The sequence below is a fragment of the Coregonus lavaretus genome, assembly GCF_964263955.1.
Source record: "Coregonus lavaretus genome assembly, chromosome: 24".
In the NCBI taxonomy this organism is placed as follows: domain Eukaryota; kingdom Metazoa; phylum Chordata; class Actinopteri; order Salmoniformes; family Salmonidae; genus Coregonus; species Coregonus lavaretus.
In genome coordinates this window covers 1,229,208-1,248,685 of record NC_140011.1, presented here as the reverse complement: position 1 = coordinate 1,248,685, position 19,478 = coordinate 1,229,208, and the positions used below count along the sequence as shown (strand labels likewise).

At 44.5% G+C, this 19,478-nt stretch overlaps 1 protein-coding gene and 1 pseudogene across 6 annotated transcripts in view; both read left to right on the top strand.

Moving 5' to 3' along the window:
• Positions 1–19,478, top strand: part of LOC311099359 (alpha-(1,3)-fucosyltransferase 10-like) — a 43,488-nt pseudogene that overhangs the window by 12,144 nt on the left and 11,866 nt on the right. The gene's annotated exons all lie outside the window — the stretch shown is intronic.
• LOC311100103 (talin-1-like) overlaps positions 1–19,478 on the top strand; it is a 79,650-nt gene that overhangs the window by 51,492 nt on the left and 8,680 nt on the right. For all 5 annotated transcript variants that reach the window (XM_084140854.1, XM_084140853.1, XM_084140855.1 and 2 more), the window contains one exon: positions 15,049–15,174. The gene's annotated coding sequence lies outside the window, so the exon portion shown is untranslated. The remainder of the gene's footprint in view (positions 1–15,048; positions 15,175–19,478) is intronic.

Sequence of the window (19,478 nt, the reverse complement as noted above, 5' to 3'; positions counted from 1 at the left end):
CTCCACTGAGGTATTTAAAACCGTGTTAAAATCTCCCACCATAATAATAGAGTCATGTATTGGTTGTAGGCTTGATTAATTATTATACACTACCGTTCAAAAGTTTGAGGTCACTTTTCTTGTTTTTTTCTGTCCATTAAAATAACATCAAATTGATCAGAAATACAGTGTAGACATTGTTTGCGCTGTTCTGTGAAGGGAGTAGTACACAGCGTTGTACGAGATCTTCAGTTTCTTGGCAATTTCTCGCATGGATTAGCCTTCATTTCTCCGAACAAAAATAGACTGACGAGTTTCAGAAGAAAGTTATTTTGTTTCTGGCCATTTTGAGCCTGTATCGAACCCACAATTGCTGATGCTCCAGATACTCAACTAGTCTCAAGAACACCAGTTTTATTGCTTCTTTAATCAGCACAACAGTTTTCAGCTGTGCTAACATCATTGCAAAATGATTTTCTAATTATCAATTAGCCTTTTAAAATGATACATTTGGATTAGCAAACACAACGTGCCATTAGAACACAGGACTGATGGTTGCTGATAAAGGGCCTCTGTATGCCTATGTAGATATTTCATAAAAAATCAGCAGTTTCCAGGTACAATATTCATTTACAACATTAACAATGTCTACACTGTATTTCTGATCAATTTGATGTTATTTTAATGGTTAAAAAAAATTGCTTTTCTTTCAAAGAAAATGACATTTCTAAGTGACCCCAAACTTTTGAACGGTAGTGTATGTATTTATATGTATGTACAGTGGGGAAAAAAGTATTTAGTCAGCCACCAATTGTGCAAGTTCTCCCACTTAAAAAGATGAGAGAGGCCTGTAATTTTCATCATAGGTACACGTCAACTATGACAGACAAAATGAGAAAAAAACATAATTTGCAAATAATTTCCACCATAATTTGCAAATAAATTCATTAAAAATCCTACAATGTGATTTTCTGGAAAAAGAAATCTCAGTTTGTCTGTCATAGTTGACGTGTACCAATGATGAAAATTACAGGCCTCTCTCATCTTTTTAAGTGGGAGAACTTGCACAATTGGTGGCTGACTAAATAATTTTTTCCCCCACTGTATCTATGTGTGCATATATACAGTATATATATATATATATATATATATATATATATATATATATATATATATATATATATATGCGAGAGAAAAAAAACATATGGGGGATTGGAAGTGATGCAGACAATTACATTGATGGAAGTTACAATCTATCTGCAATATTAAAGCTGATCTACCCCCATAAATAAAAAATATCCCCCACATAAGTCTATTACTGAAAACCATTTGGCATCTGGTGGAATCAGGCGGCAGGTAGCTTAGTGGTTAAGAGCGTTGAGCCAGTAACCGAAAGGTCGCTGGTTCTAATCCCCGAGCCGACTAGGTGAAAAATCTGTCGATGTGCACTTGAGCAAGGCACTTAACCCTAATTGCTCATGTAAGTCGCTCTGGATAAGAGCGTCTGCTAAATGACCAATTTAATTTTTTAATTTAAATATTTGTTAACAATGTATGTGGATTTGGTACCTCTGCTTGGTAGTCCTGCATGACCTCGTTAACCGTTCTCAGGTTGTGGACAAGCCTCCATTTTTGTTTGTCTGCTTTAAGTACTGGTAGTAGTGGTGTATTACAGTCACTCTGAGTTTTAACCAGTACTCCTGCTTCTATCAGTCCCTCTATTGTAGCTTGGCCAGGTCGCAGTTCTAAATGAGAACTTGTTCTCAACTGGCTTACCTGGTTAAATAAAGGTGAAATAAAAATAAAATTCTGGGTTCGATTACAGGCTCAAAATGGCCGGAAACAAATAACTTTATTTTGAAACTCGTCAGTCTATTCTTGTTCAACAGTGAAGGTGGCGACACCGGGATGCTGACCTTTTAGGCAGAGTTGCAAAGATAAAGCCATATCTCAGACTGCCCATCTTAATCTTTTATTTTTATTGCCCAGTCTGAGATATGGCTTTTTCTTTGCAACTCTGCCTAGAAGGTCAGCATCCCGGAGTCGCCTCTTCACTGTTGATGTTGAGACTTGTTTTGCGGGTACTATTTAATGAAGCTGCCAGTTGAGGACCAGCACAACAGTTTTCAGCTTGCAAGCATCCCCCTTTTCCCTCCAAACATATGGTCATTATGGCCAAACAGTTCTATTTTTGTTTCATCAGACCAGAGGACATTTCTCAAAAAAGTACTATCTTTGTCCATGTGTACAGTTGCAAACCGTAGTCTGGCTTTTTTATGGCGGTTTTGGAGCAGTGGCTTCTTCCTTGCTGAGTGGCCTTTCAGGTTATGTCGATATAGAACTCGTTTTACTGTGGATATAGATACTTTTGTACCTGTTTCCTCCAGCATCTTCACAAGGTCCTTTGCTGTTTTTCTGGGATTGATTTGCACTTTTCGCACCAAAGTACATTCGTCTCTAGGAGACAGAACGCTTCTCCTTCCTGAGCGGTATGACGGCTGTGTGGTCCCATGGTGTTTATACTTGCGTACTATTGTTTGTACAGATGAACGTGGTAACTTCAGGCGTTTGTAAATTGCTCCCAAGGATGAACCAGACTTGTGGAGGTCTACAATTTGTTTTCTGAGGTCTTGGCTGATTTCTTTTGATTTTCCCATGATGTCAAGCAAAGAGGCACTGAGTTTGAAGGTAGGCCTTGAAATGCATCCAAAGGTACACCTCCAATTGACTCAAATGATGTCAATTAGCCTATCAGAAGCTTCAAAGCCATGACATCATTTTCTGGAATTTTCCAAGCTGTTTAAAGGCACAGTCAACTTAGTGTATGTAAACTTCTGACCCACTGGAATTGTGATACAGTGAATTATAAGTGAAACAATCTGTCTGTAAACAATTGTTGGAAAAATTACTTGTGTCATGCACATAACCAACTTGCCAGAACTACAGTATAGTTTGTTAACAAGACATTTGTGGAGTGGTTGAAAAACAAGTTTTAATGACTCCAACCTAAGTGTATGTAAACTTCCGACTTCAACTGTACATTGGTGACCAGAGTGGGATCCTTTCGATACACCTATGGGGTCTTGGCATACAAATGCTCCTAGAGAGAATGGGGAATACTGAAACATGTGTCTCCATGCTTTTGGCATTGATCGTAAGCTCTCATTTCTGGTCTGCAACATTGTATGATTGTGCCCTCCACTGCACTTGATATACATTGATTTGTAGGTTACACTATATTTAGATACCTCAAATACTGCCTGAGACAACTTTGCTATTTGTTCAAATGTATATGCGTGAAAGATACATTATGGAAAACATTTCTCACAAAATCAAATCAAATCAAATTGTATTTGTCACATGCGCCGAATACAACAGGTGCAGACCTTACAGTGAAATGCTTACTTCAAATCAAATCAAATCAAATTGTATTGGTCACATGCGCCGAATACAACAGGTGCAGACATTACAGTGAAATGCTTACTTACAGCCCTTAACCAACAGTGCATTTATTTTTAACAAAAAATGTAAAATAAAACAACCAAAAAAGTGTTGAGAAAAAAAGAGCAGAAGTAAAATAAAATAACAGTAGGGAGGCTATATATACAGGGGGGTACCGGTGCAGAGTCAATGTGCGGGGGCACCTGCTAGTTGAGATAGTTGAAGTAATATGTACATGTGGGTAGAGTTAAAGTGACTATGCATAAATAATTAACAGAGTAGCAGCAGCGTAAAAAGGATGGGGTGGGGGGGCAGTGCAAATAGTCCGGGTAGCCATGATTAGCTGTTCAGGAGTCTTATGGCTTGGGGGTAGAAGCTGTTGAGAAGTCTTTTGGACCTAGACTTGGCACTCCGGTACCGCTTGCCGTGCAGTAACAGGGAGAACAGTCTATGACTAGGGTGGCTGGAGTCTTTGACAATTTTGAGGGCCTTCCTCTGACACCGCCTGGTATAGAGGTCCTGGATGGCAGGAAGTTTGGCCCCAGTGATGTACTGGGCCGTACGCACTACCCTCTGTAGTGCCTTGCGGTCGGAGGCCAAGCAGTTGCCATACCAGGCGGTGATGCAACCAGTCAGGATGCTCTCGATGGTGCAGCTGTAGAATTTTTTGAGGATCTGAGGACCCATGCCAAATCTTTTCAGTCTCCTGAGGGGGAATAGGCTTTGTCGTGCCCTCTTCACGACTGTCTTGGTGTGTTTGGACCATGATAGTTCGTTGGTGATGTGGACACCAAGGAACTTGAAGCTCTCAACCTGTTCCACTACAGCCCCGTCGATGAGAATGGGGGCGTGCTCCGTCCTCTTTTTTTTCCTGTAGTCCACAATCATCTCCTTTGTCTTGGTCACTTACAAGCCCTTAACCAACAATGCAGTTTTAAGAAAGAATACCCCCCCCCCCAAAAAAAAAAAATCCAAGAAAAAATGTTTATATATATATATATAAAATAATACAAAATAAAAGTAACAAATAATTATAGCGAGGCTATAATCAGGGGGTACCGGTACCGAGTCAATGTGCGGGGGCACCGGTTAGTCGAGGTAATTGGGGTAATATGTACATGTAGTTAGAGTTATTAAAGTGCCTATGCATAGATAATAAACAGAGAGTAGCAGCAGCGTAAAAGAGGGGTGGGGGGCAATGCAAATAGTCTGGGTAGCCATTTGATTAGATGTTCAGGAGTTATGGCTTGGGGGTAGAAGCTGTTTAGAAGCCTCTTGGACCTAGACTTGGCGCTCCGGTACCGCTTGCCGTGCAGTAGCAGAGAGAACAGTCTATGACTTGGGTGACTGGAGTCTTTGACAGTTTTTAGGGCCTTCATCTGACACCGTCCTGGATGGCAGGAAGCTTGTCCCCAGTGATGTACTGGGCCGTACGCACTACCCTCTGTAGTGCCTTGTGGTTGGAGGCCGAGCAGTTGCCATACCAGACAGTGATGCAACCAGTCAGGATGCTCTCGATGGTGCAGTTGTAGATATATTTTAAGTCTCCTTAGGGGGAATAGGTTTTGTCGTGCCCTCTTCACGACTGTCTTGGTGTGCTTGGACCATGTTAGTTTGTTGGTGATGTGGACACCAAGGAACTTGAAGCTCTCAACCTGATCCACTACAGCCCAGCCCCGTCGATGAGAATGGGGAGTGCTCGGTCATAGTTAGTAGAATAATGAATGGATTGGCAAGATTTTGGCAAGGTTAGTAGGAAAGTTAATAATTTAAATCACCTAAATATACTCACATTTACTGAACATTTAATATTTGAAACTCAAACATAGGCTCTTTATCATTCTCTGTACCTTATATTCCAGTGCGTCCAACATTATGCATGCCCACCATGGTTTTAGGCAGCTGCTATTTGAGAACTTATCTGATTTAGAAATCAAACTGTTCATCTTATTGCAGTGCACATTATACAACCGTTTTAAGCGTGCAGCTAGTTACTTGAAATAAGACATATACTCACTGACAAAGATAGCTAATGAAACACGAATTGACATTTACAGTAGTTGGCTAGGCTAGTCAAACTGTAACATTGGCTAGCTTTGAATACATTGGCTAAATGGTCAACGGAGTTACCTCTTCATACGATCAAGACAATTTGTATTGCATGCTGCATATTTCAAGTGCACTCGAAAACAGATATATATATCTTTTTTTCAGTCTTTGGGAGCTAGGTCTGTTCCTCTTCATCAGACAGCAGCTCGCGTTTTCACAAGAGGCTGTGTTTACATCGTGCCTTCATCACGAGGGGGGTATGTACGGGAGTTCTGATTGGTTCCAAGTTTAGCAGTTTGGCAAATTTGCCTAAGCAGATAGTGTTGAATATACTTTATTATAGTAATCATAAGAATGTTTTACTGTCATATACAAAAAATCAGCTCCTCCCTCGACTGGGATCGGCTAGGGCCCACCACCTACATCAGATGCGCTCATAAATGCCCTGCTACAGAGATCTCAAGTTGTGATAATGTGTGCATTTCATCAAATGCTCGCAGTCAAACAACCATTCATAATGCGTGACTCTTGTTCTTTTCCTGTGTCGTTGGGTCAGGGTGTGAGTTTCTGTTGAATTCTATGTTATTGTATTTCTAGGTTGTAGATCTAGTTTGAGATTTATATGTTTGGTCGGGTGTGATTCCCAATCAGAGGCAGCTGTCGCTCGTTGTCTCTGATTGGGGATCATACTTAGGTAGCCTGGTTGCCGACCTTAGTTGTGGGATCTTGACTCGCGTTTGGCTTGTTGTGTTGTAGCCACTGTTTGAGCTTCACGTTTCGTTGTTTTGTTATTTTGTCAAGTGTTTATTCGTATTAATAAACATGTACGCATACCACGCTGCACCTTGGTCTGACCCGTCTCTCAACGATCGTGACAGAAGATCCACCAAACAAGGAGCAGCGCCCAGGAGCAGCAGACACCCTGGACACAGGTGGGAAAGACATTTTGGACTTGGGAGGAGATATTGGCTGGTAGAGGACCCTGGGCGAAGGAGGATGCCCAGGCAGGAGAGGAGAAAGGACTCGGTCACGAAGAAAGCCTGAGAAACAGCCACAATATTATTATTTATTTTGGGGGGGGGGGGGGGGGCACACGGGGTGGACGACGAGGCAGCAGGAGGCCGTGAAAGGGCTGACTGTAGAGGAGGAGGCCGCTATTTTAGAGGTTCTCCAAGACCTGCGGATCGACAGTTTAAGAGAGGAGGCCACCACATTACGGGGGCTGATAGGGAGAATAGAGCAGGAGAGCTCCCTTAAAGAGGAGGCGCTGCAGGAGGCCCGTAGGGAGAAGGAAGTAGTGGAGGCACGGAGAGAGGAGCTGGTCAGGCAACAAAAGGAGCGTGTGTTCGTTGAGGAACCGAGGTATGCAGAGATACACACTGTGTCGCCAGTGCGCATTCACAGCCCAGTGCGTCCTGTGCAAGCGCCCCGCACGTGCCGTGCGAAAGTGGGCATCCAGCCAGGATGGATTGTGCCGGCTCAATGCTCCTGGTCTCCAGTGCGCCTCCACGGTCCAGTATACCCTGCGACAGTCCTACGCACTGGGTCGCCAGTGCACCTTCACAGCCCAGTGTGTCCTGTGCCAGCGCCCCGCATGTGCCGTGTGAAAGTGGGCATCCAGCCAGGACGGGTTGTGCCATCTCTAAGCTCCAGACCTCCAGTGCGCCTCCACAGCCCGGTACGGCCTGTGCCAGCTCCTCGCACCAAACCAGTGGTACCTGTCGCCTGCCCGGTACGTCCCGTACCTGCTCCCCGCACCAAACCAGTGGTGCGCGTATCCAGTCCAGTACGGCCCGTACCTGCTCCCCGCACCAAACCAGTGGTGCACATATCCAGTCCAGTACGGCCCGTACCTGCTCCCCGCACCAAACCATTGGTGCGTGTATCCAGTCCGGCACGGCCCGTGCCTGCTCCTCGCACCAAACCAGTGGTGCGTGTCTCCAGTCCGGCACGACCCGTGCTTGCCCCTCGCACCAGACCAGTGGTGCGTGTTCCCAGTCCAGCTCCAGTCAGCGGCTCCACTCCGGAGCTAGAGCAATCCGCTCCACCGGTGCCAGTCCCGCTCCGGTCAGCGGCTCAATTCCAGTGCCAGGGCAATCCGCTCTACCGGTGCCTAGTCCAGCCCCGGTCAGCTGCTCCAGTCCAGTGCCAGAGCAGTCCGCTCCATCGGTGCCCCGTCCATCTCCGGTCAACGGATCCACTCAGGAGCCAGAGCAGTCCGCTCCACCGGTGCTTAGTCCAGCTCCGGTTAGCGGATCCACTCCGGAGCCAGAGCAGTCCGCTCCACCGGGGTCCAGTCCAGCTCCGGTCTGCGGCTCCACTCCGGAGCCAGGGTAGTCCGCTCCACCAGTGCCTACTTCAGCTCCGGTCAGCGGCTCCATTCCAGTGCCAAGGCAATCCGCTCTACCGGTGCCTAGTCCAGCCCCGGTCAGCTGCTCCACTCCAGACCCAGAAGTCAGCCCCTCTCCAGGGTCGGGGTCTCCCACACCAGGGTCCAGACAGGGCTTGGTGCTGCGCGGGAGGATTGCCGATCCAGGCCCAGACGTCAGCCTCTCTCCAGGTTCGGGGTCTCCCACACCAGGGTCCAGACAGGGCTTGGTGCATCGTGGGAGGAAGGAGAGGGGAAGCATCGCGCCAAGGTCCAGACCAGACCAGGGGTGTAACGGGGAGGCAGAGAGGGAGAAGTCGTCACGCCCGGAGTCGGAGCCGCCTCCGAGACTCAGTGCCCACCCGGACCCTCCCCTAATGAGTCAGGTTGGTGCGGCCGGAGTACGCACTTTTGGGGGTGGGGGTACTGTCACGCCCTGATCGAGAGAACTCTTGTTAGTTGGGTCAGGGTGTGAGTTTCTGTTGAATTCTATGTTATTGTATTTCTAGGTTGTAGATCTAGTTTGAGATTTCTATGTTTGGCCGGGTGTGATTCCCAATCAGAGGCAAGTGTCACTCGTTGTCTCTGATTGGGGATCATACTTAGGTAGCCTGGTTGCCTACCTTAGTTGTGGGATCTTGACTCGCGTTTGCTTGTTGTGTTGTAGCCACTGTTTGAGCTTCACGTTTCGTTGTTTTGTTATTTTGTCAAGTGTTTATTCGTATTAATAAACATGTACGCATACCACGCTGCACCTTGGTCTGACCCGTCTCTCAACGACCGTGACAGTCATGCACATACGTCGAGAGTACCAACTCTGAACCCTTTTCGCCTGGTATTAGGAGAAAAAAACAACAGTAACCATGGAAGCCATCAAGAAGAAAATGCAAATGTTAAAACTGGATAAGGAAAACTATTGATCGGGCAGAACAAGCAGGAGACAAAAAGGGGGCAGAGGACAAATGCAAACAGGTATGGGAGTATAATGATCAAGATGATTTATTCCCTGCCTTTTCATTGCTTAAAGGGAGTGGGGCAACTGTATCTCATTCCAATAGCAAATTATATTTATTAATTTATTCATTTGAATGATTTTACTGCTCCCTTCAATGTCTGTCAACCATGAAGTGGTTTGGTCATTGACAGACAGTATTTCATCCATATATGGTTGGCCTAATCCATGTACAATCTACGATATGCAATAAACATAAAAGCCCAGTCAGTAATTTTATTGCATGATGAGCACATAATATATTTACGATTTCAAGTATGTCGTTTCTACCCCGAAACACAAAGTAAGACATGTCCAACATGTGGAAGATAGGTAAGCGTGTGTTCTAAATAATGGCATCTAAATATCCTTTTGTTAAGTTATCGGTAAGCTACTTCATACAGTTGGCTACTTCAGACTTTTGCAAGTATGACTAATAAAAGGGCTTATAGTCTCTTCAACAGTGTTTCATGGGTACAGTAGGCATCAGAGTGATGTGCTGGCTGAATTTATTAGATATCACAGACAGATCACACCATTGGCCCAGCCAGTTTGAGGTTATTATGGGCTGTGTTAAATTCCCTGAGTCGAAGCACATTGATGAGGGGCACAAGCTGACCTAAGGAGTACATACTAAGAAGCTAATGAAGCCCAGTGTGAATGAGTGACATGCCACCAGCAACCCCATAGGTGACTGTAAATCTACAGTTTAGGGGATAGCCCTTGACATAGAATCATGACATCATTGCCATAACATGCACTTTAAGGGGGGTATTTTGATGTTTCCAGATGAGTTCTTTCTCTTAGACAAAGCAGTAGATTATTACAGAGGTTCATTTTGAAATGTCAAACCAAAATTGTCAGTATTGACACAATCAAGGAATCTGAGCATACCAGTCTTCCAAATGATCATATCTCCACTGTCATCTCTCATCTTCTGTCATCATCTAACCATAGAAGGCACTCGCAACATGTTAAAATTGCAGGCCTCCCGAGAGGCGTCACTACAGACCCGGGTTCGATCCCGGGCTGTGTCGCAGCCGGCCACGACCGGGAGAACCATGAGGCGGCGCACAATTGGGCCAGTTAGGGGAGGGTTTGGCCGGCCGGGATGTCCTTGTCCCATCGAGCTCTAACGACTCCTTGTGGCGGGCCGGGAGCATGCACGCTGACTTCGGTCGCCAGCTGTACAGTGTTTCCTCCGACACATTGGTGCGGCTGGCTTCTGGGTTAAGCGAGCAATGTGTCAAGAAGCAGTGTGGCTTGGCAGGGTCGTGTTTTTGGAGGACGCATGGCTCTCGACCTTTGCCTCTCCCGAGTCCGTACGGGAGTTGCAGCGATGGGACAAGACTGTAACTACCAATTGGATATCATGAAATTGGGGAGAAAAACGGGTTTAAAAAAAAGTGGTCCGATTCTGCACTATGCAAGTGTTAGCTAACCTTCAGGAAATTGACAGAATTGAAGGTGCTTGAGTATCAACCTTCTCGCGTCCTACCACTTTTCTTTTTGGAAAATCAAGACCGGGATGGAATGACAGAAGACACTCATCATTTTGGATTCAACGCCAGTTCAGAATCAGTCACATTTTGGCCCGAGTCCTTCATGGTCTCCCTCTCAGCTGATTCCCATGGTCTATCTATGATGTTGACATTATGGCTACATAGCAGCTTAGCCCTCCTCACAGTTTAATTATCTTATCTACCTTTGGACATTGGTTACTCCCTACCATCACACATGGGAACAAGAAAGGGATACTCCTGTTTTGTCTTGAACATTTTGAATTAAAATTTGGTTGATCATTGAACACATATGCACCTTCCGAGCAGCACACTTGCGTGAAATCAGCCTTACCATAGCTTTTTAGATTTGGCAAAAGTTGAATGTGCAGCCAAAACCTAGACCTGTACAAGAGAAGAGCAACCATCTCATTCTACTGTAGCCTACCCCCTTTTTCCTTTTTCGAAGCTTCTTTATACCTTCATGATGGAGATTTGGAGCGGATCCTCTTCCTGAATAGAAAATAGCTTGAGCTTATAGTTACACGTACTGTATCAAATACAGTGAGGGAAAAAAGTATTTGTATCCCCTGCTGATTTTGTACGTTTTCCCACTGACAAAGAAGTGATCAGTCTCTAATTTTAATGGTAGGTTTATTTGAACATTGAGAGACAGAATAACAACAAAAAAATCCAGAAAAACAAATGTCAAAAATGTTATAAATTGATTTGCATTTTAATAAGGGAAATAATTATTTCACCCCCTCTCAATCCGAAAGATTTCTGGCTCCCAGGTGTCTTTTATACAGGTAACGAGCTGAGATTAGGAGCACACTCTTAAAGACCATCGGCAAGCAGCTTGGTGAGAAGGTGACAACAGTTGGTGCGATTATTCGCAAATGGAAGAAACACAAAAGACTGTCAATCTCCCTCGGCCTGGGGCTCCATGCAAGATCTCACCTCGTCGAGTTGCAATGATCATGAGAACGGTGAGGAATCAGCCCAGAACTACACAGGAGGATCTTGTCAATGATCTCAAGGCAGCTGGGACCATAGTCACCAAGAAAACAATTGGTAACACACTACGCCGTGAAGGACTGAAATCCTGCAGCGCCCGCAATGTCCCCCTGCTCAAGAAAACACATACAGTCCCGTCTGAAGTTTGCCAATGAACATCTGAATGATTTAGAGGAGAACTGGGTAAAAGTGTTGTGGTCAGATGAGACCAAAATGGAGCTCTTTGGCATCAACTCAACTCGCCGTGTTTGGAGGAGGAGGAATGCTGCCTATGACCCCAAGAACACCATCCCCACCGTCAAACATGGAGGTGGAAACATTATGCTTTGGGGGTGTTTTTCTGCTAAGGGGACAGGACAACTTCACCACATCAAAGGGACAATGGACGGGGCCATGTACCATCAAATCTTGGATGAGAACCTCCTTCCCTCAGCCAGGGCATTGAAAATGGGTCATGGATGGGTATTCCAGCATGACAATGACCCAAAACACACGGCCAAGGCAACAAAGGAGTGGCTCAAGAAGAAGCACATTAAGGTCCTGGAGTGGCCTAGCCAGTCTCCAGACCTTAATCCCATAGAAAATCTGTGGAGGGAGCTGAAGGTTCGAGTTGCTAAACGTCAGCCTCTAAACTTTAATGACTTGGAGAAGATCTGCAAAGAGGAGTGGGACAAAATCCCTCCCGAGATGTTTGCAAACCTGGTGGCCAACTACAAGAAACGTCTGACCTCTGTGATTGCCAACAACGGTTTTGCCACCAAGTACTAAGTCATGTTTTGCCAAGGTGTCAATTACTTATTTCCCTCATTAAAATGCAAATCAATTTATAACATTTTTGACGTGTTTTTCTGGATTTTTTTGTTGTTCTGGATTTTTTAGTTATTAATACTCTGTCCTTGACTTACATTACCCATTATGTTATGTGAGTCCTCTCTTTCCGTTTAGTCCCCAAGTAATGAAAGCCACCATTGGCTTGGAATGGAACCACCCTTCCTTGAAGATTTGTCTATCCCCCTGGTGTGTGTTTGTGATACCATGGAGAACATTTGCTTCCGTGGCGGCAAATAGCTAATGGTCTAATCGCTTCAGCTTTTGTTGCCGTCTACACTGACCATTCTATTAATCTATCCTGTTTAATTGACTTGGTCAGCTTCAGCCATATGGAGCCTCTCTATGAATAGTAGTATTCCCTAATACATCTTTGTTCCTAGAAGAGCAATGGTGGAACAAGCTCCCTCACGACGCCAGGTCAGCGGAGTCACTGACCACCTTCCGGAGGCACTTGAAACCCTACCTCTTTAAGGAATAACTGGGATAGTATAAAAGTAATCCTTCTACCCCACCCCCCCAAAAAATTAATACATTAATTAATAAATAAAAAAATGTGTATATATACAGTGGGGAGAACAAGTATTTGATACACTGCCAATTTTGCAGATTGTCCTACTTACAAAGAATGTATTGGTCTGTAATTTGTATCATAGGTACACTTCAACTGTGAGAGACGGAATCAAAAACAAAAATCCAGAAAATCACATTGTATGATTTTTAAGTAATTAATTTAACAGAAACCTTTGTTTGCAATTACAGAGATCATACGTTTCCTGTAGGTTTTGACCAGGTTTGCACACACTGCAGCAGGGATTTTGGCCCACTCCTCCATACAGACCTTCTCCAGATCCTTCAGGTTTCGGGGCTGTCGCTGGGCAATACGGACTTTCAGCTCCCTCCAAAGATTTTCTATTGGATTCAGGTCTGGAGACTGGCTAGGCCACTCCAGGACCTTGAGATGCTTCTTACGGAGCCACTCCTTAGTTGCCCTGGCTGTGTGTTTCGGGTCGTTGTCATGCTGGAAGACCCAGCCACGACCCATCTTCAATGCTCTTACTGAGGGAAGGAGGTTGTTGGCCAAGATCTCGCGATACATGGCCCCATCCATTCTCCCCTCAATACGGTGCAGTCGTTCTGTCCCCTTTGCAGAAAAGCATCCCCAAAGAATGATGTTTCCACCTCCATGCTTCACGGTTGGGATGGTGTTCTTGGGGTTGTACTCATCCTTCTTCCTCCAAACACGGCGAGTGGAGTTTAGAACAAAAAGCTATATTTTTGTCTCATCAGACCACATGACCTTCTCCCATTCCTCCTCTGGATCATCCAGATGGTCATTGGCAAACTTCAGACGGGCCTCGACATGCGCTGGCTTGAGCAGGGGGACCTTGCGTGTGCTGCAGGATTTTAATCCATGACGGCGTAGTGTGTTACTAATGTTTTTCTTTGAGACTGTGGTCCCAGCTCTCTTCAGGTCATTGACCAGGTCCTGCCGTGTAGTTCTGGGCTGATCCCTCACCTTCCTCATGATCATTGATGCCCCACGAGGTGAGATCTTGCATGGAGCCCCAGACTGAGGGTTTTTGACCGTCATCTTGAACTTCTTCCATTCTCTGCCTTCTCACCAAGCTGCTTGCCTATTGTCCTGTAGCCCATCCCAGCCTTGTGCAGGTCTACAATTTTATCCCTGATGTCCTTAAACAGCTCTCTGGTCTTGGCCATTGTGGAGAGGTTGGAGTCTGTTTGATTGAGTGTGTGGACAGGTGTCTTTTATACAGGTAACGAGTTCAAACAGGTGCAGTTAATACAGGTAAAGAGTGGAGAACAGGAGGGCTTCTTAAAGAAAAACTAACAGGTCTGTGAGAGCCAGAATTCTTACTGGTTGGTAGGTGATCAAATACTTATGTCATGCAATAAAATGCAAATTAATTACTTTAAAATCATACAATGTGATTTTCTGGATTTTTGTTTTAGATTCCGTCTCTCACAGTTGAAGTGTACCTATGATAAAAATGACAGACCTCTACATGCTTTGTAAGTAGGAAAACCTGCAAAATCGGCAGTGTATCAAATACTTGTTCTCCCCACTGTGTGTGTGTATGTATATATATATATATATATATATATATATATATATATATATATATATATATATATATAACAAATTAAAATTACAAATATACTCTAAAAAAAAATATATATATAAACAAATAAATTGTAAAGTGGTTGTCCCACTGGCTATCATAAGGTGAATGCACCAATTTGTAAGTCGCTCTGGATAAGAGCATCTGCTAAATGATATAAATGTAACATGTAAGCACACATTGGGCTATTCCTATTCCAGCACCGTCATTTCTCTTTGTTGCAGCCTTGATGGTGGCATGTCTATTTCCATGGGGCTGTTTTAAGACCCTCACCTTCTTCTAATTGCTGTTCCACAAAGAAAAAGGGGTCAAGGCTGGGTCTGGGCTCAGAAAATTCAAGCCCGAAACCACATGGAACGGCAGCAGTGGGATTAGAATGGCTCCCGGGCTATTTGTAACCCTGAAGCCCCGATGCCTCACATAGCTGGAGCCCAAAAGACCGGTAGAATCCGTCAGATGTAATTGAAGAATTACATTCTTCATGGGGACATAATTGTAGGTCTGATATTATACAGTGTGTGAGGTTTCAGGCTTGGCAGAATACAGTAGATTGAATACATTTGATATAAATCGGTTATGTATCTTATTGTATTTGATTCTGAGGCTTTGATGCTTTAGCAACCCTATAGACCAAATTGATTGGTCCTCTAACATTGTGTGTGTGTGTGTGTGTGTGTGTGTGTGTGTGTGTGTGTGTGTGTGTGTGTGTGTGTGTGTCTGTGTGTCCCCTAGCTGGAAGAAGAGTTGCTGGCCCTGCAGAAGAAGCTCAAGTGAGTGGAGGATGAGTTGGATAAATACTCTGAGCTGCTGAAGGACGCCCAGGAGAAGCTGGAACAGGCCGAGAAGAAGGCCACAGACGTGAGTCACGCAGGGAAATACTAGGGGTCACTATGACCATGGTGACATCAAAGCATACACACACACAAACACACACACCATATACACACTCCAGTTACAAGTATGGTAGTGCTTTGAAGGCAATGTATCAGTGCAGTGCTCAGACAAGAGCAACTGACTCAAGAGACTGCTACATTATTTGCTCCTCCTGGTTTATCACTACAGGTAATTTAGATAATAATAATCAGCATATGTTATGGCTGAAGCATCTTTTCCCCCCAAGGTATTGCCACAAATTCACCTGGTAATCAAACACTTCATTTTCATTTAGACATTTTTTCATCAAGGATGCCAAGATCCTTGCGCCATATATTTTCACCATTTCACCACTGCTGTCATTTCAGCATACTTAATGTTATACTATGTAAAAGTATACACAGCTAAATGTTTATAGGGCCATAAATTAGCATCCTATCAGGCCCTTGGGCCACACTGTCTCCCCCTGGTGTGACAAACCTGTGCTGTACAGTACTGGCAGTATGCGTCTGTCCGTCAAACCTCCCAATTATTGCAGTTCACTGATTTGAAAGGAAATAGTATAAGAAATATGGTGGAAACTCCCACTAGCCCATGCCTACACCAGTCTAATGGTTTTAGATTTCTGGGAAGTCAAATAACATTTTATTTGTCACATGCGCCGAAAACAACTGGTGTAGACTTTACCGTGAAATGCTTGCTTACAAGCCCTTCCCAATAAAATAGTATCACAAGAGTATCACACCCCTGAGGCGCCCCTGTGATGAGGGCCAGCGTGTCGGAGGTGTTGTTGCCTACCCTCACCACCTGAGGCCGGCCGGTCAGGAAGTCCAGGATCCAGTTGCAGAGGGAGGGGTTCAGTCCCAGGTTCCCTAGCTTGGTGATGAGCTTGGAGGGGACTATGGTGTTGAACGCTGACCTGTAGTCTACGAACATCATTCTCACAGTTATTTCCCCTCTTCTCCAAGTGGGAGAGGGCAGTGTGAAGTGCAATTGAGATTGTGTCATCTGTTAGGGCGGTATGCGAATCGGAGTGGCTCTAGGTTGTCTGGGATGATTGTGTTGATGTGTGTCATGACCAGCCTTTCAAAGCACTTCATAATTACAGATGTGAGTACTACAGGGTGATAGTCCTGTAGTACTGTTCTTGGGAACAGGGACAATGGTGGTCAGCTTGAAACATGTTGGGATTACAGACTGGGACAAGGATAGATTGAAAATGTCTGTGAAGACACTTACCAGCTGGTCTGCTTTGAGAATGGGCCCTGGTATGCCGTATTTTTTTATATTTACATTTTTAGTCATTTAGCAGACGCTCTTATCCAGAGCGACTTACAGTTTTTAGTGAGTGCATACATTTTTCATACTGTATGACTGTTAACCTATTTAAACATTTTGCTCACATCAGCCACGGAGAGCGAGATCGCACAGTCTTCCGGAAAGAAGGGGCTTTCACACAAGGTGATATTCCTCGAAGCGAGCATAAAAGGCATTTAGCTTGGTTGGGAGTTCTGCATCGCTGGGCAACTCATGGCTGGGTTTCCCTTTGTAATCTGTTATCGTCTGTAAGCCCTGCCACATATGACGAGCGTAAGCGCCGGTGTAATAGGATTAGACCTTTATCCTATATTGTCCTTTTGCATGTTTGTCTCGTCGGAGGTCATAGCGGGCTTTCTTGTATGCATCCATGACAGTGTCCTATTCCTTGTATGTGGTAGCTCTAGCCTTTAGCCCAGCGTGGATATCGCCTGTAATTCATGGTTTTTGGTTTGGATACATTCTTATAGTCACTGTGAGGATGACATTGTCTATGCACTTATTGATGAAGCCCGTGACTGTTGTGGTAAACTCCTCAATGCTATCGGATGAATCCTGGAACATATCCCAGTCTGTACTAGCAAAACTGTCTTGTAGCCGCGCATCTGCTTCATCCGACCACTTCCGTATTGAGTGCATCACTGGTACTTCCTGTTTGAGCTTTTGTTTGTAAACAGGAAGCAGGAGAATGGAGTCATGGTCAGATTTGCCGAAGGGAGGACGAGGGAGGGCCTTGTATGCGTTTCTGTAGATAGAATAAAAGTGGTCTGGAGTTTTAGCACCCCTAGTGGTGCAGGAGATGCCTTGGTAGAAGTGAGGTAGGACGGTTTTAAGTCTCCCCGCGTTAAAGTCTCCGCCCACTAGGAACGCTGCCTCTGGGTGAGCAGTTTCTTGTTTGTTTATGGCCCCATACAGTTCGTTGAGTGCCAGAGTGGTGTTGGCTAGGGGCGGGATGTAGACAGCCGTGATGATTAAAGATGAGAACTCTCTTGGTAGATAAAAGGGTTTGCAGCTTGCCATGAGGTGTTCTGTATCAGGTGAACAAAAGCTTGAGATTTCCTTCACACTTGAAGCAGCACACCAGTCATTTATTTATTTTTTAACTCCACCTCCTTTCGACTTCTTCTAAGCTGCTGTACGATCCTGCCGCTGCATGGAGAATCCACAGAGTACTACGTGCATAGCGTCATTATCCAGCCACATTTCAGTAAGACATAATATTGCAGCTTTTCAAGTCTCTCTGATAGCAGACTCTCGAACGAAGCTCATCCATCTTATTCTTGAGTGACTGGACATTTTCCAATAGATCGGAGAGGAGCAGCGTTAAATTTTCTCTTTGCCTCAATTTCACCAGGACTCCACCTCGTTTCCCGCATCTACTCCTGTGATGTTTTGGTAGCCCCTGAAACAAAGGAATAGGGTATGAACAGTGGAACAACTAAGTCGGAGTTGAAGTCATATTTGAAGTCGAAATTGAGGTTAGTAACTGTCGATCTGATGTCCAGAAGTGTTTGGTGGTCATATGTGAAAATAGTATGAACTTTCTGTAAAAAAATAATTAAGATAAACACGATAAAAGTCACTATATAGCAAAGTTGGTTTGGAACTGGTAAGATGTCGCCCTTCTCCGTTGGCATCATTTTTGTTTGAGTAGTGTACACTTCAGGAAAAGGAGATATTATCCCCAAGTCCCTTTCCCTCCTCTCCTGCCATTCCCATCAACTCCAGAAGGAACGCCACTGAGCAAGCGCCTTGCTGTCGACAGCTGCAGCAGAGAAAGTGCCAAACCTCGACCTGTATCAGATTCAGTAAACACATCATCAAGCTTGTCAGCACCTTGGAGTGAATGTCGTGCATATTAATGAATTTGAACAACTCCCAGTTTGATTTGGTTTGAGTTTCTTTGATTGCTGTGTTCTCTGGTCCCCACTTTGCTTGACTCTGGTCAAATACCAGTCTCATGAGTCAACATAGTGCCAGGCAGTAATACATAAAATACAGTACACTGCAGGCATACCTTTAGGCCGTATTTGTAGCCGGATAGGACTTTAGGCCCGATCATTCCCTAGCAGCGGTAGTAAACTTTAAGTAAACATTCAGTTGCTGGTGTACAGTGAGCTCCAAAAGAATTGGGACAGTGACATATTTTTGGTTGTTTTGGCTCTGTACTCCAGCACTTTGGATTTGAAATGATACAATGACTATAAGGTTAAATTACAGGCTGTCAGCTTTCATTTTAGGATATTTTCATCCATAACGGGTGAACCGTTTCAAAATTACAGATATTTTTGTACATAGGGGGAGTAGTCAAAAGTTTAATACTTGGACCCATATTCCTAGCATGCAATGATTACATAAAGCTTGTGACTCTACAAACTTGTTGGATGCATTTGCTGTTTTGGTTATGTTTCAGTTATTTTGTTCACAATAGAAATTAATATAATGGCAACCGGAGGGGATGGCTGCCGTTTTTACAGGCTCTTAACCAACTGTGCTATTTTGTTAGTTTTTTCGCATTGTTTGTAACTTATTTTTTAACTTATTGTGTACGTAATGTTGCTGCTACCGTTTTTTATGACCGAAAATAACTTCTGGACATCAGAACAGCGATTACTCACCTCACACTGGACAAAGATGTTTTCTTTAAAGAGTCCGATGCGAAGGATATACTGCTTTCTCGGGAACGGGCCCAAATCCCCATCATTTATGTGAAGAAAAGACTGAGAAAGAGGGGGCGGAGGTCGGGCTGCCTTCTAAGAATTCATAGGCGAGTGAGTAAACCTCCACTACCATCCGTTCTATTGGCCAACGTGCAATCATTGGAAAACAAAATGGATGATCTACGATCAAGAATATTCTACCAACGGGACATTAAAAATGTCATATCTTATGTTTCACTGAGTCGTGGCTGAATGACGACATGGAAAATATAGAGCTGGCAGGATTTTCCATGCATCGGCAGGACAGAGAAG